General features: G+C 39.6%; 1 long non-coding RNA gene across 1 annotated transcript in view; it reads left to right on the top strand.

The window, feature by feature from the left end:
• The first annotated feature begins 1,736 nt into the window (after positions 1-1,736).
• Positions 1,737-24,964, top strand: part of LOC118165472 — a 26,021-nt gene continuing 2,793 nt past the window's right edge. The window contains exon 1 of the long non-coding RNA XR_004750061.1: positions 1,737-1,805. This is a non-coding gene — a long non-coding RNA (uncharacterized LOC118165472). The remainder of the gene's footprint in view (positions 1,806-24,964) is intronic.

Raw genomic sequence — 24,964 nt, 5'->3', positions numbered from 1 at the left:
CACACACCAGTCATTATTCTACCTGCACAGTGGCATTAAGTGAATACAGGAATAGAATAAAGGGTAAAAGTATTTAATATTTTTAGTATATACAGCCTGATTGTGTAATAAATATTTCATTATTTTTGTATCATGGTATCCACTGGTTATTTCTCTGCTCAGACCTGTGTATGTTCTATATGGTGACTGCAGTCAGGATCAGCTTCTTTACATCTCCATCAGCTTTTAACTTTTGGTTTCCCCTTTCCTATATAAAAATCATAAAATATCAACTCCATGGTCACTCATATATAATAACCTTGGCACCCTTTGGTGTGTGCTACTACAGGAAAAAAAAGGAAACAGGTTTTTAACTCCTTAAGCACTGAGCCATTACCACCCTATGAAAGGGCAAACAATGGTTAAGCATGAAGGAAAAGCAAAAATGGAAAACAAGCTTGTGGAGACATAAGTCAATCTTGCAAAGCGATGAATCCACTTCAAAAAGGGGAGAACATATAAAGTACTGCATGGCTGGAAGTGGTGTTAAAATAACAGTATGAGCAACGGCATAGGAAAGGAACAACAAAGCAAACCGATTAAACACAGTATTTTATATTTTGACCTTCCTTTAATCCAGTAACATGCCAATCAGCAACATTGTTTTTAAAAGACTCAGGAAAACTTTAAAATCTGACATGCATTGATAAGCAGAAATACTTTAAAGTAAGCCTGAGCTAACAGTTTAAAGCTAAATAATAGAAAGGCGCAAATTAAAATTCTGGAAAGGTTGTTAGGTTAGGTCAAGGAGTTTACTAGCACCTGGAAAATATGTACTGTTTTCAGATAACTGTTACAACACAAGAAATATGACCATAACTTGTGAAGTGGTACTCTCCCAAAAGAGACTGAGAAAAAGCCTCCCAGTCCCTGCTCTACAAGATTTCAGATTTGAATCTAAGTTTTTGACAGACTAGTTTAATTGCTGCCTCTGACTGCATCCAGGTACAGTTAGGTATCAGGGATAGCTTCTAGGTCTGTGAAACTCTATTTAGAAGACACACCCTGCCTCAGATCCCAACTGCAAATAAAATAAAAGATATTTCAATGTAAATGGAAAGTCAAAGCAAAGACACAATTACAAGAGTTACTCTTTCTTAGTTCTCTCAGTGGTAACATCAAGCTTCATTATAGCAGTACCATAAACTCTATTAAATAGAAACAAGTAAAGGAGAATTACTGTGTTGTAAATAAGGCTACCCCATCTTAAGAATTAATACAGCCCCACTACCTGACAAATTCATCATTCACCATTGAAAGAAGAGAGAGAGAAGAAAATAAGAAGCTAATTCCCCCCTGGATTGTCCTTTTAAGAATTTTAACTCCCGTGCTCCACCCACCATCCCAGGTGAAGGGCATACGGTCTGCAATCACGATGCAGGCGGGGTGATGTATATAGTGCATCTGGGACAGGTAAGAAAAGGATAATGCTAATTTCTGAGGATGAGGTAGTAGTAGAAGGAATGGAGAAGCTCTATTATGTAGTGATGATTATAGAGGCGAGGTATACATATGTGTTTCATTTGCCTTAATAAGAAAGCTTGGAAAAATAAGGCTAAGATGAAGTTATATTTTTTTTTTCTGCTCCTCTTTCTTGTAGCAGTGAATTTTAGAAGCTGAAAAAAAGTAGCTTTTATTTCTTGGAGTTTTATCAGCAGCAGATCTTTAGTAAGAGTTAAATCTCTTTTATATTCTGCAGATTTCTCTTGTGACTGCTTTTAAGGAAAAATAAAGAAGGGGTAAAGGATAGTAGTAGCAAAAGCAAGGTAAGGGTAACTTATATAACTCTAAATTTTCATATTGATTTGTGTTAGGAGGTGAGCATAGCCTGGTACAGGACCTGAAGGTTGTTCTGCAGATTCATTCAATATTTGTTTAACCTCCCATAACAGTTCTTAGGCTATGCAATTATTTTTAAGGTTGTAGCTAAAATGTAAGCAGTTAAATTTGGGATGTCATTGATGTAGAAAAAAACTGTACTATTTCTTCATTGTTCTATTACTTGGATCTGCCTCTTGGTGCTATGATATTAAGTGGAAGGAAAAGCTTCTGTAAACCAGAATGTAGACTCAAAGAAATACATGAGAACAAAACCCTTACTGTATATGTAAATATCTGAGTTTTGTTCATAAGCGGTACTTTTCCTCTGTTCTGAAACATGTATGGAATAAAGAAATAATTGTGATGAAAGGCTACTCTATTAAAGCTACGTCTTTGCAATGAAGTATTTTCATAAGCATAAACATGCCAGAAATTCAGTAGAGTTCAAATGCAGTATGATCATGAGCAGAGTAGTTAAATTACAATTTAAAATATGTGAACCATCTGCACTGCAATGTGGATCTTAGTACTACACTGGGAAAAGTGATGATGAATTTTGTTTTATGTAGTAAAATAAAATCTACCAAAGCTCTGCCTATCTTTCAGTCCCTTCAACACTTGCTATTAGTAGAGCATTCCCCTTGGCCTTGTTGAACTCGTATTAGTGTTACACTTGCATGGCTTCATAATTGCTTCAAAGGCCTTACAAAAATGGGCTCTAATGCATTTTATCCTATGTATGCATTCTCTAAATTCATAGTCAAAATTAAAAGAATGTGAAAGAGAGCTAGGTAAATGTGTAGAAGCATTTCAGATGGAGAACTTAATGCAGGCTGGAGGTCATTCAAAGCAAACACATTTTCCTACTGCTTTCATTTTCATGCTTGTAGCAAATACATAATAGTGTAGCAGCTGAACTTAGTGTCTTGGAGATGTCTCTGGTGCTTAGACTTCTGATATCTTTTGGCCTTGAGAGAAAGGCATAGGAAATAGACCAGGAAAAGACAACTAAGTAATCCAACAGATAATTTCATCTCATCTGCTGTGATCTGCTTAAACAGAAGAAATAGTAATTCTCTTCCCTATTAAATCCAACATAAAACAGCACTTCTGTTTGTGCTGACTTCAAGACCAAAAACCCTGTGAAGATCAGTGACATTAGGAGTGGCTGTGGGGAATTTATGTTGTGGATGCTGTTGTGGACCCCTCATCCCAGAGGCTGTTTTTCAGAAGTGAACAGGAAAGACCATATGCTCTTGCCCTCTCTCCACAGCCTTTTGGAGAATCACAGAATAGTCTAGGTTGGAAGAGACCTCCAAGATCACAGAGTCCAACCTCTGACCTAACACTACCAAGTCCTCCACTAAACCATATCCCTAAGCTCTACATCTAAACGTCTTTTAAAGACCTCCAGGGATGGTGACTCAACCACTTCCCTGGGCAGCCTATTCCAGTGACTAACAACCCGTTCAGTAAAGAAGTTCTTCCTAAAGCTACTCTTATGGGTTTTAATTGGTGCAAGGATAGAGGGCTGAGACTTGAAGTAATGGGAGTCCAGTAGCATGTCACCAGGAAATGCTATAAGGTAGCCTCCTGCTACCATTTGATTCTGCTGCAATATGCACAGCTGATGGCTTTCAGCAGAGTTTCAAGCTTACTTGAGGAGGCTGGGGTAGAGGGGAGGTGAACCAAAGGATCATCAGGGGCTCTGGTAGAAAGGGAGATTATACTAATTGGGAGCACTCTCTGAAAGGATTGATTGAGAAGCCATAATTGAGGGGAAATGACTTTTATGTTCTAAGAAAACAGAAGAAAAGGTAGAAATAATTTAAACATTCTGAGCTATGCTGTCGCAAACCTTATTGAACTAGAAATGTGGACTTAAATTGGTACTTAGCAGGATAGGTTGATGCAATTTCTCTTTGCTTCATTTCCCCTTTAAGAGCGACTGTAGGAAGATTTCAGCATCTTTACTGACCAAGATGAAGGCAGGGAAACTCTTGATTGTTTTGTATTGTATGTGGCTTGGAGGTGTGAGCTTCCTGGAGGAATAATATTTCTTCCTGGACAGGAAGAAATAAAAAACAAACATGAACTATGTCTTTATTTTAGCTCTCGGATTCCTGAAAAACTGAGTACATGTAGAATTGAATTTGCCACTGCATGCTTTTGTAGACTTAAATAAGTGGTAGTATAGAAAGGTAGGAGGAGCGGGGTGGGGATGGATGTTTTGTACTCTAGGAAAAAAAGCTGTTGCAAGGCTAAAATAAAAAGGCAAGAATGGAGGGTTGGCTTCACTTGAATAACTGATGCCAGCTTAGTTTAAAAAATAAACCAATCATAACTAGAGAACGTTTCACAGCAGAGCACTACAGGAAACTCAGCTAGCTTACACAGGAGTGAGAATTTTTTTCAATATTGCTTAGAAAAAAGGTACTGCTTGTAAGCTTTTTTCAGGGCTACATTACCTTTAAATCTAACAAATTCAAACTGTTCTGTATGGGTATCATATAATTTCCAGTCACTCCCATCCAAATGACACCAAAGTACTCAGAGGTCCCTGTTGTAATGTCCGTCAGAAGTTGTCTTCCATTCATCCCTTCCCAAAAGGGAGAAAGGAAAGATTTTATAGGCTCCATGTGGAAATCCATGAAGCTAAATGCTTTTTTAAAAAAAAAAATATTGAAGACAATGGAAGCTGGTGCAGAATTTAGATACTGGACCAAGTATGTGTCTTATGCAGTAGAGTTACAGGGAAGTCCTGAGAAAAAAAGTAATTCAACACCAGAGCTGTGATGGCAATCCTGGGTGACTGGTTCTCCTTCAGCTGGGGACACGGCATCTGGGCCAAAGCTTGATCTCCATTCAAAACCTCTGCAGAAGATAAATGATACACTAGCCAGCTTTCTTCTGCTAAGTTCTGAATATACTGGGTAAAGTTAGTCATGTTCAGAATCTTACTGAACAAGAAAATTGCCATAAAATAATGCAGGTCTCTAAAATGCCTTAACAGTAATGAATTTCTAGTCTGGCTCCTACAGCATTGGGACTTGACAATAGGTAATTACAGTATTACTCTGAGGGAATTCCCATTGTGTGTGTTAGTTGAGGGCCATGAACCTCTGTGCCCAGATAGCAACACTGATCCTTAAGCTGAGGGGTACCTGAAGAATATTTTTGGAGTGGCTTTGTAATCCACACATGTCTTACAGAGAGAGTTTAAAGTACAGTTGTACTGAAAAGTCCAGGTAGATAACTTATAGTCAAAACAACAAACTACATAGACATAAACTGTGGAAAGCAATATAACACTTATTGCTTCCCGCTTCTGGAATAGTGTGTTGGCGGGAGGGCATGTGGTTTGGGTAGTTTATTTTTATTAAATGAACCTAATTCATCCTTTAGATAATCATAATTTAGAGATAATTGAGGGAAAACGCCAAAATTGTCCTTTTTTAAAAAAAATATTTTGTAGGACTGGGAGTATAGAGTGAGTCCAGGTATGTTGTTTCTTTTGCTGCAGCAATACTAAATCTGCATTTTATCCATTCTTAGATGTGTTATAGGCTGTTTAGTATTAACCTGAGAATGTTATTTAAGGATACATTGAACTGACTTTTCTTAATTGTCCTTACTATTATGTATGAATAAGGAAACTTGATGTTGTTGTTCTTCAGTATGAAATATGGAGACTGACCAATTTTTAATACAATATAGTGTTTGCCTCAAAGATCTTTCTTTAGCTCATTGAGATTATGCATGATTTGCATGCCTAATAAATAATGCATATTCTAACTAATCTCAGGTGATGAAACCCCCAAACAAGGATGAGCTCCTGAAGGACTGTTGGCAGATAGCTATTTAATTAAAAAAAAAAAAAAAAAAAAAAAAAAGTCTTAATTTATCCCAGTTAAAGTCTACTTAGATGTCTAAACAAAATCCCTAAGTGCTCTACTTCTTATCCCTTTTGACAATTCTTAAGCAAAAGTAGAAAGGCTATATCTTTACTTGAGTAGAAACCATCTTCCAAAATTATCAGTCTTTTCCTATGTTGAATACTCAGCACTATATTAAATTATGCAATTATGTCATTATCAGTTTGGTTAAAAAAAAAAAAGAAATGAAGGGGAAGGGAAGAGAACTCATGAGGCCAGTTCATGAACTCAATTCAAGCCATGAGGTTTTTTCCCTCTGGTATATGAAACTCCAAAAAACACAAGGAACAGACAAATGTAAATACTTAGCCTCCTGTCCATGTCTAAAACCATTTCCTGGATTCTGGGTAGGTTTTCATATGAATATTTGTCATGTCTTCCTGCAGAGCCTGATCAGAGCTGGAACATTCAGTTGTAATGCAGTGCTCTTAGACCAGTTTTTGACCAAGGCTGTTATTGCACCTGCATGGGGAGGCTGAGACATCAAAGGCAACACATGAAAGGGAGAAAAACAGTAAATTTAGGGATTTGATTATTTGTGTAAATCATCATAGATACAGCATCTCTCTTTGATGTAGCCAGCACAGCAAAGGGTTGGGAGGTCACACTTAAATTGTAAAATGCTTCCCAGCTTCTCCATGATACTCCTCCAAAGCAAGATTTTTGTGCAATACAGTCCTACTCCACTTAATTTCCACCCCCCACTTCCTCTTTTCATAGTTTTCCTATGAAGTGGTTACTTATTCATTACTTGTGGAACTGCTGGTGGGATCAGTAACAAAAGATGTAAAACCCAGTCTCCCTCTTGGTTAATGAAGTCTTCAAGGTAGTTTGTTGAATAGGAGTTATAAGAGGGCATTCTAATAAAGTTGAAATTTGATTTCCAAAGAACTTGGAGGCAATCTAGAAGCAATGCAGTGGAAATTTCTGGCTCTTGCAAAACCAAGCTTCTGCTAGAGACAGTGATCCCAGAAAGGGGTGCACTCACTTGTGCTCTGATTGAACCCGGGAGATGCAAACAGGGTTCCTGACTCTGCTGAGGTAGCCTAATGCTTAATGCCACTGATGTTCCTCTTATCACTAATCTCACACATACTAGATTAAGAATGTTTTGTATCAATAAATTATAAATTAAAATTTGCTAGTGTTCAAAAGCTTAAATAAAATTCATTTGTTATTCTAATAATAACTGACTAAGATAGCTTTAGCTTGTTTGCTTAAGCTTGTTGTCTGGGATACAGCTACCAGTGTCCTCCATAGAGAATGGGGTTTGGTACAAAGATCTCCATTAAAAGAACCAGGTAAATTCTCACATTGCTGATCCATACCACAGCAACACTGTCTGACTTAGAAACTTGGTGCAATTATGTTTACATGAGCTACAGTAACTGGATGCCGTGTATGACATGAGATCTGCAAGGCAAATACAGGTTTGCTATGGGAGACGTGGCAAGCTTCCAGATTACAATTTAGGCATACTTTGCACTCATTCCTGTAAACTCTTCATGAAAGTAAACCTCTATGAATTCAGGAGAGTTTATTTAGAGAAACAGATTTTTTTTACATTGATATCTTAAAGCTGTGATCCTACTCTTGCATTTAAGTCACTTTCCATGCTACAAGACATCAGTCTACCTGTGTTTTTTTAACTAAGAAGTCTCTTACATACAGAATTTCAAGGCCATTCTCCCTTATTTCTGTCCTCAGTATAATGAGGAAAGGACCTTAGAGCTGTGAACTTGAAAGAATAAAGATATTCCTGAACTGGAGCTTTTGGGCACCTTTGTTATTGATAATTCAATAGGTGTCAGTGACATATCAATCACTTTGGGGAAGCAGTATCTCTGAACTTAAGTCAAACTGTTTCAGCTAACTGGGCAGCAACTGAAGAAATGCGTAGATGAACAGGCCAATTACCCACAGGATATCACAAAGTAATTTATCCTGTAGGGCTGTTGAGTGGATTAATTAGTAATGCTTGCTGAAATCTTCACAATTAATGTATTTTATTAGCTTGAATATTTTCCCTCCCTTCCTCTCCCCCCATGAAATTGCCTCTGAGAAGTCTATGGATTTTTAAAAATGCGTGTAATTGGGATAACAGTCCATCTGGATTTAAAATGCTTATCCAGCAAAGCAAGCTTCCTGTCTGCTCTGTCACACAGATCATGCAGATTGTGGTCCCCAAACGATGCTGAAAATACATCCCTCCATTTCCTCACCTGCCTTCTGAGTTAGACACTTAACCAGGGCAGCTGGTTCCAGCTATCTGACTTTATAACCTCTCCAAGCTGTTCAGCTCCAGCACACACTAGGAATATTGCTCTCTGACAGTGAATGGTGGTTCTCTTACCCTGCAGTTTGTTGTACAACGCTCTACACCAACTTTTTGTTAGTGAGGAACAGTGATGTACTATGATAGCTTGTGCAGTAGAAACTTAATTATGCTTTCAGTGTAATTGATTGGCCATTGTAGGAAAAGACATACACCCTTCACTCAATGAAGATGACTTGTAATCATTTTTTTTTTTTTCTTCAGGGGAAAATAAAACAGCTTTCGGGTAGTATTTGAGCCTCTACTTTTGAGGGAAATGGATGATCTTTCAGAGCAGACTATTAGTAATTTACACATACTGTATTGTTACAAGGCAGAATTCCAGAGAGCTGCGAGAGGAAACTTCCATTTCCTATCCCATAATAATGCATTATTACTTTAAAAATACTTCAAATGCATCCTGAGGCATAGCGAATTATCCTGTCTTGAATACGGATATGTGCAGAATACATGCAATAAAACAGGAAATGTATTATTCTAAAAGTATGTTTCTTATACCTTTGTTCCAGTGATGAAACTGGATTTTCTGCTTTTTGCATCAATTTTAATTGTGCTGATCAATGCAGACTGGAATGCATGTGGAAGCCTGTTGGGCTCTAGGGAGATAAATAAAAGTACTTTACATTTTCTTTATATGCCTGTGGTATTCTAAAGCAAAGTAATAAGAAAGCAACTATACCTACGATATAGATTTTGTATTCCATAGCAATAAAATGGGTCTCTGTGGTGTTCATTACACTTTAAATCCCATGTGGTGCAGGAGCAGATTAAATAATATGCATGAAAGCAGGCCAGTCACCATCACTTCAGAGAAAATAATCCCTTGACGACTCAAGAAGGACCCAGGCTCTTTAACACCTATGGGCAGGTGGTGTGTTGTAGGGGGATTAAAGTTCTCGAATGAGTCAACTGCTCAGGATTAACTTCTAAATTCCATGAAAATTATATCTAGGAGAAATGTGATGCAGAGTGTTTACTTATTTATTTCTGGCAAAGCCATTTATTCCCATGTGGACATACCATTAGAGACAAGATCCAGGTATAATTCCTGGAAGATTGAAATAGGACCAACAGCAGGAAAACTGCCTCACGTGCACACTCTTCCCCTGCCCTGGGGAAGTGGCACAGAGGTCACGTGCTTGAAGACTTTTTTAATCAAAATTCTTCTGGTTATATTCATCATAGGATTAAGAGAAAATGTTAAAGTATATCTGAATACAAAAATGATCAAGTCTTTCTTTGAATATCCAAATGCATAGTTAGAGCATCATTTTTCAGAGGCAGTCTTGGAGAAGGAGAAAATCTCTCCACAATCAAAGCTGCATGACTTTTTCCAGCAGAGACTCTGTGCTTTTGTGAGGAGATCTGTCATATCCCAGCCCTGTTTAAATTAGCAGCACTGCTTGCGACAGTGTCCCCCAGCCTTTCTGGAGGGGCAACACTGCTCCAGTGGCTGGGTCTCCAGACACTCCCTGTTGCAAGGTTGTCAGTCTGCTGCTACTCTTCTACACGCTGCTCGCACTGATTAGTTTTGATGGATGAATTGCTTTGGAAATAGTATCATACATCAGTGTGCTCAAAGTGAGTCTTTCGTTCCCTCACGGACATGATTATCTCCATCCTCCCTTTGGCAGTGTTTTGTCAGAGGAGTGAGGTAGCTTGCTCAGGAGGGGGGGGAGGTTGAATGCACAGCCCTCGCTTGCCAGCCAGCGCCTCCAGATCTGCCTCTGTTCACCCTGTTGTGCCAGCCCAAGAAGGTCAACAGTATCAAGGAGTATTGCAGATTGCATTAACCGTACTCCAGGTAGCAGCTTTTGAAATATCTTGTGACTGATGAATGACTAAAACCATTAGCATTTCCTACTAATGATTTCCAATTGGTTTGTCTAATAGAGAAAGCCACAAAGGGGAAGTGGAAACAAAGCCATGCGGTCTGTGCTAGGTAAAGCTCCTCAGCTGGAAAGATGGTAGTCTTATAATTGGATCTTTTTTGTAAAAGCGTACAAGAAAAATAATAAAGGAGACCAACTATAATTGGCTTTATGTCACTGTTGCGTGTGAAGCACTGAAGAGACAAAATTCTTCCTGAAAGCCCCAAGGCAGGCTTCAGGGATGTGGTTATGGCCACTTTGTGTCTGCTGCTTCAGCCCCTGGGCTGGCAGGGCAGCTGTTAGATTTTTGCACCCATGAAGGAGCCTTTCCCAGCTAATTGTTTTGTATAAACACAAAGGGTCTTTCCCTCAAATCTCCCCTCAAAGGCAGCCTTTTAAGAGCTGGCAAGAATCTACCTCTCTGGTAAGCAGGGCTCTTTGTGGGACCCCATCTCTGCTCTGCTGCACTTTTGCTTTTGCAGCCCTGCAACCTTTCTTGTGGGGTAAATTCAGCAAGGTAGCTCAACTATGACTTTATTTTATTTTATTTTATTTTATTTTATTTTTATTTGTGTGTGTAACTCTGCCAGCTTCAGCAAAACAGCTTGACCATAGGTAGGTCTGTATGTGACAGCTAACATCCAGGCCTTGGTCCATCTTACAACCCCTTCCCCAGATACCTGCACACCTCTGGGTGGACCTGCATGCTCTGCTCTGCTGTGCCAGTTTCTAGGTGCACAAACATCTGTGAATGTATGTCCAAAAAGTTATTCTTCCAAAGGCTAGTTTATATTTGTGCTATACAGGTTCACCAGAAACCAAGCATTCTGTTTATACCTTGAGTATATTTGTGTACGATAAAACTACATCCAATTCCTTTCTTCTTACATACTCCTAACAGAAAACTCAATTAGGAGTTAATCTGCCCAGTGCAGTGCCTGCTTTCCAAGATAGCAAGCATCAAATTATTTTTAGGTGACTGCAGTGCTCTGTTGACCTTGCAGTTTTCCACTGGGGAAGCCTCTGGCTGATCTGCAGCACCCCATGGGCTGCCCTGTGCTCTGCACTGCTGCTCATCCTCACTGAGCACTCTTTCCAAGAGATGCTACTTGCCTGCATCTCTCTTCACAGCTGCTGAGGTTTCTTCTGCCACCTGCAAGTAACAATCCAACTCCACGAGCTGTTGCAGTATCTTTACTGCTCCTGTGTGCTCCTGCTCCTCTGAGACTATTCCACAAGATATTTAATTTTGCCTCACATGGCAAGATTTGTCTTCTGGACTGTCACTTGAACCCTGTGCTAAGGGAGACTGTGCTATTTGTTTTAGGATTAGGAAGGGGTTGGCCACAATGTGTTAACTATACCATAGCTTGGGAAAGTCACATCTGCCTGTGCTGTCTCCATCTCTAGAAATGAGGAGCTATATATGCCTGATGGTCATCAAGGTGCTGTGCAGTGCTTCTGTCTCAGGTCAGCTGCTTCATCTGCTACTGACAGAATCACAGAACAGTTGTGGTTGGAAGGGACCTCTGGAGGATGTTTGGTCCAAACCCCTGCTTGAGCAGGGTCACCTGGAGCAGGTTGCCCAGGATCATGTCCAGACGGGTTTTGGAGTACTTGGATACTTGCAGCTCGTGCGGCAGTTGTTTGAGGGAGAATAGTGCATGAACAATTGCAAAAACATTATTTATATGTCTGTGTAATGGGTTTACTTATGAGAATTTATCACTTGGGCATGCAGTGGGAGGTTGCTTTAAAACCAAAGGCTGTGTTCCTTTACAACAACAAAACCTTTCCCAAACTGCAAGTGTACAGCATAAATAGAAACAGAAACACCAGGCAGGTGCAGGTGAGACAGCCCTGACTGCAGCTTCAGGGCTCCCCACAGCTGCCCTGTCCCCAGGGCTCTGGCTGGTGGGGACTTCTGGGGACCACAGCACCCATCCCTTACATCAGGGACAAGTCCCAAATTCCCAGGCCAGCACCTTCACTGGGGACAAGCCACTGGCTTCTCACGTTACCTAATTTGTGATCACATCCTGGGGCTGCGGGGGGGAAGCTAGGCTAGACGTATCCAGTTAATCTGATAAAATGTCAAAATACTTCTGTGTATGAGATAACCATCTGCAGGCTTCCTATGAGTGGTCTATGAGAAGAATGGCAGCCTTGTTCAGAGGAAATGCCTGGATAAAACAGTACCTTTTGAGGCAGGTAATCTTTGGGAAGATACTCTGTTAGACCAGCCCCCATATTATAAATGATTGGCGACTCCTACTGCAGAAGACCCACAAATAAGTACTTGCCTACTGGTATCATGAAAATTAATAGAACAGCCAGCTCTTGTATGTAAAAAATGATGTAGACTCCTTGCCTCCAGTGCAGCTATGTACTCTTTCACCAGGTGAGTCTATGAACTGACATAGTCAGAAACTGTGTCTTGGGAAGCTGTTTTAGGCAGGGCAAAAAAAGGATGATGGATGGTTGGCTTTCCTCTTCTTAGGTTTGTTAAGTTCCTCTGTTCTTACAGTTTTAATTTATTCTAAAAATATTAAACCTAAATGCTGAGCTGAAATTTTCCATGCTGGATGTCAGCTTTCTTATGTGCTCTTATGTACAATTTCTTCCAGTAGAAACTGTTTGGTAATTTTAAGCAAGAGAAAATACTTTTACTGTATTTAATAAATAATTTTGATGCTCTTAAAAAAAGACTGAATTCCCATTTTGAGCCAATAAAAATGTAGTTATGGAATGGGTGATATCTGCATTACAGGAATTTCCTGATATGGTAAACTTTTTTGACATAACATCAATAGTATTACACTATTATTTTTCATGTAACATCATTTACAACAGTGCAATAAATAGTATGACTTCATTTCCATTCAGGCTGTTTCTCTTCTCTCATTTCAGTCCCCTATGGACAAAAAGATGCAGGACAGCGTGGCATATAAGAACTGTAAATTGTAAATAAGTCCTTGCTGTAAGGCATTGATTTAAATGTGACTTTCCACATTTTAACCTCATACTCAGGTTTCATCTCGTTTCTTCCCTTTGCAAGTTGTTAAAAGTGCAACAACACTAAGGTAAAAGTGCAACAACACTAACAACAAAACTATTATTTATAATAATATTTTATTATTATAAAATAATTTTTTAAAAAAAAAGTTTCCAAAAAACATTACTATTTTGCTTCAGGAGTTCCCTATAAATCAGAAACTGCCTGGAAGTTGTTTCAGAATTGCCTGTTGTAGGTTTTTCTGCACCTTCATCTTCCATCAGAGACAGGGCATAATTGAGCAGAACCAGGAGGATGATTGCATTAACTTTATTTTGAGGTTCATTCTGAGCTGGAATTGGAAATGCAAGACAATCCTCATGTTATTGAGAAACGAGGGAGAGTCAGTTTATAAAACTCTGAATTTAATTTAAACTCCTTAAACTCTGGTCTCTTTCCCATTTTTTTCCCGACTACCTCCTCTTTTTTATGAACATAGTCATGTAAGATGATAACATTTAGTACACTGTAATGATTCCAGAAAGAAGATATTTCAGTGTCAAAGGTATCGCTTGGAGGGAAAAAGCACACCTCAGTGAAGAAGGTTACTTTCAAATTAAAAACAACCCTACCTCTGGGTGCTTGAGGAGCAGTGACTCAATTCTTCATGTGGGAGAACAGCAAGTGTTTTGGAGGTACTTACTAACAATGTATTATAAGCCTAAATCCCATACGATGCTCACTTCTGTGTTATTAAAAAAAAAAAAAAAAAAAGTCTGAGACTAGAGGCAGCAAATGAAGGCTCTTATATGTGTATATATATATATCATGTGCACTGGAAGTTTTAGATAGTCTGGCTTAGATGCAGCTTATTCTTTTTCTTTATAAAGAGAGCTACCAGTTTATGGCTGAGGAGATTAAAAAAAAAAAAAAAAAAAAAAAGGTTTACATGTTCCCCATGTTGTTTTGGATTGTCTCTGCTTCCTTTTCATTACCACAATCATCTAATTACTCCCTGTCCATGTGTGTTTCCTCTTCACCCTTCCACCATCTCCCTGCTGCATCCTTTCTGGGTTTCCCCCTCCATTTGTTTTTTGCTTCAGCCCCACTCCTAGGCCTACCGATCCCGATGTCCTTGTCCTAATTTCTTTTCCAGACTGAACTCATTTCCTTTCTTGGCCATATTTCTCCTGACCCATTCCAAGCTTCCTTTACACCTGCCCAGAGCTGTTTTCCTGCCAAACCCAAAATACAGTAATTGTGCTATGAAAGTCTTTTAACAATGCCAAATACTGAAAGATGAAGAAAATGACAGTGGTGTTTGCTGCATCTCTCTTCATTTACATGGCTTCTGGTGATCAAAGTATGGGTGCCAGTGAAGAGCAGATCAGATGTTGGGTGCCATGTATCTCAAAAAACACGTATCTGAGGATGAAAGGACAGCTGTATCATTTCAGTAAATTCACGTAGCTCAGTTGCAATAATAAAATATTTGATACCAGATGTGGATTTGATCCCTAGAGGAGGAAGATACTTGGGATTATGAAATAAAGCACACTTTTTTCTTGCTGGTTGGTTTGTTTTCAGTGCACTAAACTTCCAGAACTTTGTTTTGCATTACAATGATATTACTGGCATGTCTCTGCTTTATCCCACAGAAAAAAAAAAAAAAAAAGGAAAAAAGGAAAAAAGGAAAAAACAAAACAAAACAAAAAAAAAACATCCCAGTCTGCTCTGTTTATTCTGAGCAAGAATTCCTCCATTTGCATTGTCCTTTCTTATTTTTTTTTTTTATCTCACACTTGGAACACTTTCATTACTCATTTGATGGTAAAAGTCCCCTAAAGGTCAGTCAAGCACTGAGTGTTAACCTTTTTAAAATCTAGATTTGACCAGGACTTGTAAAGTTTCATTCCTCAGAGCTTATCCTGCTTTAAAATTAGCTAGCACAGTGCTTCCTGTATTACCTCTGCATCATAGGAAACAAGTTGCCGTCGGATGTTACTTCATGGTACTCAAATTGAGAAAGGAGTCTGTGGTCAAAGATTAGCTTTTGTTTTAAATCTGGGTGAACTAACAGAAAAAACATACAGAAGGAGGGCACACCCCCACATGCTATACTGTGTATGTCATCTAGAGAGTGGTGATGGCTGCAGATGCTAATGTATGTTGCAGCCATGGTGTCTCAGGCTGTAGTCTTGCCACATCTTAAAGCAATGTGGCATTCAGGCCTGGTCTACATCTGGGAAATTTCCAAAGAAAACCTAAGTGTTATAATGAGTGACAGTGGTGATTTAAGAGGCGATACTTTCCTCTCTGTATTAATCTTAAGCCAATGTCCCAGCATGATGCTAAAGAAAATTATGTTTCTAGAGGTGTTAGGCTTTGAAGGAGATGTAAAATGGTGAGCCATTGCTCATGTCTTTATTTTTTGTCATTGTATGATACTCTGTGTGGAAGTTCTGTTCCTTCAAAGGCAGCTTAGAGACGATTGTAGTTCTGCAACAATACGTTTCGTGCTTATGTTAGGTCTTTGAAGCACATTAGAATAATGTTATTTTTGTTATGATGTCTCACACTTACTGAATGTGGGTTATGGCCACTTCCTCTTGGTGGTCTTTGATGAAATAGGGAGAAATGTCAGTAACACTAACTTGCAGAAGACAACTAGTATGTATCCGAGAGCTCTTGGTAACCCTAAGTTTCATCTAGTGAGCTGAAGTTTCAAACCTTAGCACTTGTGTTACTTGGCCAAGGTATTTGTATGTGCGTGCCATGATTCTGAATGCAAGTAGGTACTTATTCTTGCCAGCATTATTTGGACTTGATGCACATTGCATTGTCTTATTGGAGCACTGTTCCAAACTGCACCTGGTGGGTCTGTCTGGGAATACATCCTAGCACACTGTTTATCTGGAGACAGATAATGAATAGTTGGGAAAAAAACACAAACAGGTACTTGCATAGGGAGTCTAATAATGGCTCCCTGTTGGTGGTATCTGTAAGATACAGATGTGGGAAACAGCAAGAGGTCCTAATTGATTGTGGTGGAGGGATACTGACAGTGTGAGGAATAAAGGCAATTATGAGCCAAATACTTCTTTCCCATCCAAAAGAACAATGTGTACTACTGGAAAATATGGGATGACAGAATCAGGTAAACACCAATTTCACCCTCATTTCCGTCTGTTCCGTAAAATCTCACATGGTCATGTTTTCAGTATTCCCCCACTCCTCGAAATACGTATTGGATTTGATCGAATATCTCCTGTTGTACTTCTCCTTGTCCTGTGTATTCCCTCTACTACATCAACACCTCTCTGTGATGAAGATCAGCTGTACCATATCCCAGATGCTTATAGACTAGCCAAGATCTTGCTCAAAACTCATCTGTCTTCTTGGCACTTCAAGGTCAGGGGATGTTTTTGAGATTGCTTTCTCTCCTTCCAGTCAAAAATGACCAACTGTCTTCCAGCCTTGGAAGTCATCGCTTCCTCTGGGCTAGAAGTCCAAAACCCTCTAGTGAAGAAAACCTTAAGGTATAAAACCACTGTGGACTGGGGGCTTTATGTGCTTTGTATTTCAGATATTTCATCTAGCATGAGGGTTTCACTGAGCTCTGGGCTACAAGCACAGAGCAGAGAAGGTCAGGATGAGGAGCACTTGCAGAGGCAGCTGCAAGACTTAAATAAAGAAAAGTAGGGCTTCAGCAAAGATTAATCAATCAGCAGGCAGTAATCACAACTGTTATATATAAATGCAGTCTGCATAAAATGGAGACACGGCAATTAAGTTTGCAACTTCTGTGCTTTTTAATGTGGCTGAAGAAGAGGTTTTAAACAGTGCTGCTAAAAAAGAAAAGAGGAGAGAAGAGAGAAGAAAAATAAAGGAAAAAGAAAAGAATACGCCCTCCTTCTGTTTTAACACATTTTCTTTCTGAAACTTCTACTTCTTTTTCCAAAACTGAGCTTGCCTCCATATGTCATAGCTATTCCTGAGGAAAGATATAATAAAGCATGCACATGAAATGCTTCGGCTGAGATACACATTTGAAAATCATGCAGTTTAGTGCCCTCAGTCACCATGCAAAACTGTGATGATAGTCTGAGATGCATGTATGGCATCAGCTGTGTCTTTGCCAGAAGTCCAAGGTGCAAACAACATTTTACTATGTTGCCCCAGGAGCATAGGCCAAATGCTCATCTTGTTGCCTCGATATGAACTGTATTGACTCCATAGCTGCGATGTGCTATGGTGCACCAACAGAGGGACACACTCTGCACTTGCTGGCGAGGGTAGGAGTCCTACCTTTACGTGGCATATCCTTACTGCCCTTATTTCTGTTGCAATGAAAGAAGAAAATATTGGGTAAAAATTCAGTCTATCAGACTGCTACAATAGCAGATGGACATGGTTAGACACTAAAATAGACATAGAATGTATTAATAGCTAAAAATGTTAAGATACCTTCTTTTTGTCTTGAAAAAAAGCCTTTACAAAATTAATGTGTTATTTTGAGATCTGACCAGATCAAACAGCAACATTAACAGTTAATATAAAACAAAATGTGGTGTAAAAGGTTTTATTACTTCTGAGATAGCATGATAGCTACATTTATAACAGGAAAAAAATAAAAAAGGAAAAAGGAAGAAAAAGAAAATAATAAAAAAATAAGAGCCCTACTTACGAACTCATCACTAAACCCAAGAAAAATCCTGATCACTTTTAAGGCAATTTCAGATATTCACGTCAACCTCCATTATCCTGTTTCTTATGCTGTAGGAAATTCCACTTACATCATTGACTTCCTGCTGCTGTGGAAAATAGACATTGGTAATGGATTAGAGTTAGAATTAGCCAGATCTCCAGTTCTCGACTGTGTCAGTTTAATTACCCAGAAATTATCAGTGCAGTCTTTTTCCTCCTTTCTTTTCCTAGTTTCCACTCTATTAAAAAAATCAAGTTTTTGCAAGCCATAGTAAAAGTAGGATTTAAAGCTCTTGATGCTTCTCAGAGTAAGAATCTCCCTCAATTTAAAAACCATAGTGGGCATAGGGAATCCCCAAACTGCTGGGAAAATCATTGGTTTCTACAACTGAGAAGTACTGCAATGCTCATTTTCAGAGCTTAAAGGTGCAGTAGTAATGCTTGCATTGTCTGAGCCCAAGAAAAGCAGATGTTTCTCACAATTTAATCCCAAATACAGCCATGTATATTAGATTAGGATAGCTGCTGCTGCAAGTCACAGTGCCTGATAGGACCTGTCTGTCTTTCTGACTGTTTTCTGACAGTTTCCAGAGGTACCGTGTAGCTGATATGCTGGTGGGAAGCTTCTGCTGGTTAAGGATGTGGCAATGACCTTCAATGGGCAATGTGGGGGAGATTTTTAATCCTTGTAAGACACGTGGCTGACACACTGGTGTGTCTGAAGCACATAGGATTCAAACGAGTTGTTTTAGGACTTGTGATTCATCCCCTCTTCTCAGTCTCACTGTGCATGACAGTGTGTATTTGCTGCTCATATCTGGCAAGCACAAGAAACAGAGGAAAGGAGATGATCCCTACAGTACTGGTAGCAGCACGTGCTTTTTGCCGTGTCACATATTTATAGTGTTATCAGGGATGTTATCTTAAGACCATACAACATCAAGAGCAGCTGATCACTTTGACTTTGGAGAAGAGATTCAGATCCTAAAATGGCAAACACCATCTTTCCCTGAGAGTAATCTCTTTGTGGTTTTTACATTCACACCTCTATGTTATGGAGTGTGAATGCCATGGCTCCTTACCTCAGTGCTGGAATGACTATTTGTTGTCTTTCTTGTTGATGTTTATAACAAGCATTGCATTTCCTTTTATCCTCTGTCCCTGCTCCCGAGTGAAGGCAATTCCACATGAGGAGGAGTTGTCATGCTCATCCGTTCCCACCTTCCTTTTTGGTTTCTTTTTCAGCTGACAGTGCTTGCCAGGAGCTCAATCCAAGGGCAGAGCTTCCCAGTCTGGGCTGCATTCTTGTTTACTCAGATTATTTTGCTGAGAGAAATGCCCTGCTGTGATACCAAAGGAGAAGAAAACAAAGTGGGAGATTTGATTAATGAGCTGCCCGTTGATGTGGGGATGTGCAGGCAGATTAGTCACAAGAGCTAAACCTGGGTGCTGAGAGGGCTTCTCAAAGTGTGAGGATATTTGCATGTTTCATTCTCTAGACTGGCATCTCAATTCAGGCTCTTGGATGCAGCTCATTAGTAGCAAAACTGGGAGGCTTTGCCATTTTTCAGATTATGTGGTAGTAATTAGCCATTAGAGTGCAGTCCTATTTTTTGTCATTAACTTTGTGTCAAAATTTCTCTGTTCATTATCTGTGGAAAACACTCACAAAACAATCAACATCCATTTTACTGTAAATACAGTTGAATGTCCTTGCTTTCTTCAAATTGTTCCTTTCTGATATTCCCCCAGTTGCCCCTATTGCTTGCCCTCTTCTTTCCCTACCATGCTTTGGAGAGACTGATTGAGGATGGCATTAAGTTTGAGAGTTTTATATCATCTCTGTGAGCACCCTTGAATACTTACCAAGACTCATTTAATGCAAGTAAATGATATATAACTTTAATAATCTGGTAGTTGTGTTTATAGTCATACCCAGAGGCTTAGCATATGCCTATACTTTGGTAATATGAATGGTGTAGCAAAACAAGGCAAACACATGAAACCAACCCTCTGGTGTAGCCCTACCAAGACAGAGGTAACAGATAACTCTCTGGGACCTGATGTACCCTGCCCTGTTGATGTTGCCCTACAGAGGATGCAGGGGTTAGCACCTTCAGAAGGTGAATGGTGGAGACACGGCATTGATCCAGACCACCCTCCTTGTTTGATCCCAGGGGGAAAAAAAAGCCATGTTTGCAAGTCAAGGATGATGTGCTGCATTTTTTTCCTATACCCTTTGATTCTCAAGGGAAGAGAACTTAACACACTAAATTCAGCTTTTCAAACTGTTCTTGAAAAACAAAAGAGGAAGTGGGGTCGTTAGATGTGATGATTGCAGACAAACACTCACGGGAAGTGTCTCCTTCCAGTGAAGCCCTTTTCACATCCTCAGGCATCATACAGGTATTGCAAGCATTCAATAATCCAAAAGACAACAAAACTCATCCCACTTCCAAACCCATCCACTTCTCACTCCCCTGTCACCAGCTGGAAATAGGCGGATTGCTAGTTTTATGTCCAGGCAGTGGAAAAATATCCACCTCTGCAAATGCAGGCAGGGTCAGATTATCATAACAATAGACACTACCACACCAGATAAATTCATCCTGTAAGGATCTCTTCAGTGCTGGATAGCAAGAAATTTACTGGGAAATAGACTTAGTGATGAACAACGCAGAAATGCACTGAGGGGAAGTCTAATTGACCTAAAGGATTTTTCTTTATTTTTAAATGCCAAATCAGAAGTGAGCTGACAAAAAACAACAAACAAAAACAAATATGAGGAACTGGGCATCAGTGTTTCTCATCCTGGGACATCCTCCCCCCCGCCCCTCCCATGGATGCTGGGATCCAGGGGCAGGGCACATGCCCTGAGGATTTACAGGGATGAATCTCCCCTTCCCTCCAGTTTCTGATGATCACACACCACTGCTAGGCAGTACCTGCAGAAAAGGTGCACATAGAGACACACAAAATTGTAACTGTTCAATTTTTGACAGCCCCACTGCAATAAGGTTCATGATTTCTTTCAAGGTTTCTCAAGAAACATGGGGCATACACATACTTGAGCCATCCATAAAGAGCAGAGAGGTCTCTAATGCCTTGCCCTTGCTCTTTGTCCCTACCCTTTCAAGGCACCTGCTCAGTCTAGAGGTGGTTCCCAAATCCTCATATAAGAAAGCCACCAAGAAGAAGACTTGGAGGTGTTTCTGTCTAAGTCCCCATGAAATGTAGGGACTTCTTTTACACTGTCTTCTGCAGGGAGCCTGTAACAAGTGTGCAAGCATAGCCCAGGCCATAGGGCATCCTATCAATCTCATGGAGTTTTGTCTCTCTACTTACAGCATCAAATTTTCCATTTTCATCCTAACAGCAAGTGAGAAAGGCAGGTATAGGGAATTTTTACTTTCAGGCAAATATATCGCCTCTTTATAAAATCAAACCAAATATTTAATAGATCTCACCCTCCTTCATTTAAACAACAGACAGCTACCAGGGACAGCATTATTGCTGTCAGTAATCATAAAAAAGCTTCCACAGTATAACACAGATTGGCTCCCAAGAGTCACAGGAACTAAATGTAATGGTCCATCAACTCTAATTTTCCTAAAAAGTGGTCAGTATGAAATGCATTAGAGGAGGGAGTTAAAAATTCTGCATTGCAGCTATTTGCTTGACCTGCTCTCCCAACGGGCATTTTTTTTTTTCCCTAGGTTCATGCCCTGAAATACAACGGTTCCCTTTCCTTCCTGTTAGTCTCTTGGGTAGGGAGGGGATGCCTATTTTGAAAAGTTCTTATCATTCTTTCAATAAAAATAAATGTATTTTTTTTTAGTCATGATAATCTTCTCAAAATATCTTGGGGTAATGAGTTCCACCAGTTACTGTATGAATATCTATCTCCTCCGAAATGTGGCAAACACAGAACACACACCCACTGAATGCCCCTTCCCATCATTTATGAGTTTGTAAGAACAGGCAAGCCTAGCTTACTTCCTTAATTTCCTTCTTTATTCTGCTCGGTTGCATGTTTTCTTTCAGTCATCTCTTCTCTAAAATACAGAGGCCAATCTTCTCTGTCACTCGGGGCAGCTGTCCCTACCCGTGCACACCCATGCGAGGGCCATCTGTGGGCTGGCCTGAAGCCACTCGTCCTGCTGGAAGATAAGTTCCCATTTCCTTGAACATACAGCAACTGCTTTAAAATAAGAGCCTTGCATTTGCTTGCTTCAAAGGAGCAATTTCTTGGCTGCCTCATTTCTAACCCTGTTGCCAGCCTGACATTTGAAAAGGGATGAATCACTTCACTTTAATTGTGGCTTTTTGTGGTGACTAGCAGATAGGTTATTTTGTAAAATAGCACAGAAGACCATAAAGCTTTAGAAAAAGTTTTCCTATTTATTGCAGAACACCTTGTTTTCCTGTTAGTGCAAAGACTAAAAGACACAAAGACACTCTTTCCCTATAATCAGGTTACAGCATCACAATATGGCTCTCTTTATAGGGGTCATTAGGTCTTTTATTTGGGGAAGAGAGTTCTTTCCATAGCTTTGGTGAATTAAGTCTTTTGTCTGTAACAGAAGGTTCTTCCCTCGAGCAAGCTTTATTTAGGCTCTACAAAGCAATCTCAACTGCCTGGAACTTGCATATTTATTTTGCTCCCTTTGTTAGCAGAAAAAATTTTTTTTTTTTTTTTTTTTTTTTTTTTCCTGAGGAAAACACTACACAAACTTCATGCTAGTCTTTTCTTTAGATACTGGTCTGTTGTTTGTATGCCATTTGCCCTTGGAAAGAAAACCATGGAATAACTGCTACAATATTCAAAGACTGTAAGACTGTACAGGAAGGCCATCAATGAAAACTCTCTGGTGTTCATTACCTAACCTGCATTCTGCAGGGCAAAAGGAATGTGTTTGGATTTCTATTCACTAAAGCACTGATTCAAAAAAAAAAAAAAAAAAAAAAAAAAAGAAAAGAAAAAGAAAAAGAAAAAGAAAAAAAATACTTTTCAAAGTAAAAACTTGTCTTCATTCATTGGAGTGGAGTATTGTTTCTGATTTACTTCTTTCCACAGCCTTAGCTTCCATCCGAACACAGCAGCTGCTGGCAGCACTCTGCAACTGAATTTAATGGAAATGGAAGTATGTACACGTATATGTTAGAAGAGCCTCTTGCTACAGCTTTCCATTTGGGGAAATATGCAGCAGAAAGTTGCCGTTACCAGGCTCTTACTTGCTATCTTTTCATGTCTGAAGAACTGCTCTACAAAAGTACCATTGAATTGAAAAATGTTAAAGTTCTTCTGGGCAAAAATTTTAATGTCTGCCACAATTAAGACTATGAAAATAACAACTCTCCACGCTTTTTGTCTTGGGGCTCATTCACTGCTGAAACCATGTTTTCCTATGTAGCCAAATGAAGCAACTCCTTTCCGAAAAGAGGGGAAACAACAATATGATTAAGCCAACAGATGCGTTGCTTTGAAAGAGCTGCAGTGACCTTGGACCAGGCAGCAGTCTCCAGTAGGGAAACAATTGAATCACCTTGCTAGCGCGTGACTCTATGACAATTAACAGATTTTAACATTGCCCAGATGTTATCTACACGGGGAATAATATCTCATTGTGTTATACCCGCAGGGTATAAAGCTAACTCATGCCATCAATGTGTACTCATTGCACTGAGTAGGAAGAGATCCAATTGTTAAATTCTTTGCTCTGCGCTTAGCATTGGTGAACCCAGATGGCCTCAGAAGCGGGGACCAAGTGCCTGTAGAAAGTGGGCGAGGGAGAGCAGTCACCCAGCCACTCCACTGGCCCCCACAGCTGACCATACAAAAGAATGAACTAAGTAGCACTGAACAGGGAAATGCCCTGGTGTGGGTACACGTTAGCCAGTTCACATGCTTTTGGGGAAAATTTGGGGATGGAGAGGCAGGCCAGCTCTCTGCCCATCCAGGCACTGAACCCAGCTCTCCATTGCACATTGTTCCCTTTACAGTAATAGACCCAGTCATACTTTTAAAGAGGAAATGCAAAAATCATTTCTAGAGAATGCTGCTCTCCTGATTCCCTCCTTTCCCCCCCTGTCTGGCAGGAAATCCTGCTGCTGTCCTCCCCTGCCTATACTGTTTTGTCCACCAGCCTTCACCTGCACCAAACAATGCCAAACACTCTCGCTGCTGCAAAAGGCCAGATTTGGTTCACAGATGGCAATCAAAAATCTGCCAGCTCCTATTATATCCATTACATTATTCAGTAGGTAGTAAAAAGAATGCTAAATATGTCCAAAAGAAGATGGGAAAGATAATCTGAAGAAACTACCCAGTTATTTAAATATTGTTTTTACGTGATAGATTTTTAGATTTTAAACAGGTACTTCTAAGTATTTTCCACAAAGCCAGAGTAAGATGATAGCATCTAAAAAAAGGCTGAAACTCTGAGCATTTCAGTCACAGAAATAAGTAAGAAAATCCCAGCAGATGATGGCACGCTACCATACAAGGGGATCCCACTGACTACACAGCACGTGGTCTGGACAAGTAGCCTGAAGAGACCTTCAACCACCAGGCTGGGCAGGTGATGTGTGTGCAACCTCCACTGCCTATTTGGGTCACTTTGAGTCTATCTGGCTCTGTCTTTTTTGTATTTTTTTTTTTCAGACTTTTTAAAAAATGTACCTTTAGAAGTCATTTGCTGTTCTCTGTCCATATCAAAATAATTATGGGCATTAGAAGAACAAGGATAATCGGAATCTACAGACTCCTCTCTTCTTGCTGCCAGTACTTGGTACAAGTGGAATCTGTCCTTTTGTTGCCTCTCTCTCGCTGTTTTTTTTTCCATATACTTACCTAACGCATTAGAAAAAAAATATAATCTGAAATGTCAATAATACTTTGAGAAATTGAATAATTGTACAAATAATATGTTATTTGAAAATTATCTCTAAGACATCATAAAAATCCATTTTTTTTTAACCCTATTAAAAGCATTGGCTGTTATTTAGTACTATGCTCAACCTTGTTACCACAAGCAGAAAAATGTTTTCTCTTCCTTGAAGTCAGTCTATTTCTCCTTGCACTTTGTAAGGTCTCCTTCATCCAGGAAATTAATCTTTGTTCCACTTGTGGAGGAAATTGTCTCATTCCCAGATGATACTGAAAGAAAATATCAGTGGCTTCAAGAAAATTTAGGGCTCATCTTGCTGCACTTCAAATTCCTTTCCTTTCCTTTCCTTTCCTTTCCTTTCCTTTCCTTTC

Source organism: Oxyura jamaicensis, chromosome 4 (genome assembly GCF_011077185.1).
Source record: "Oxyura jamaicensis isolate SHBP4307 breed ruddy duck chromosome 4, BPBGC_Ojam_1.0, whole genome shotgun sequence".
Taxonomy (NCBI): Eukaryota; Metazoa; Chordata; class Aves; order Anseriformes; family Anatidae; genus Oxyura; species Oxyura jamaicensis.
This window is presented reverse-complemented; position numbering and strand designations above follow the sequence as displayed.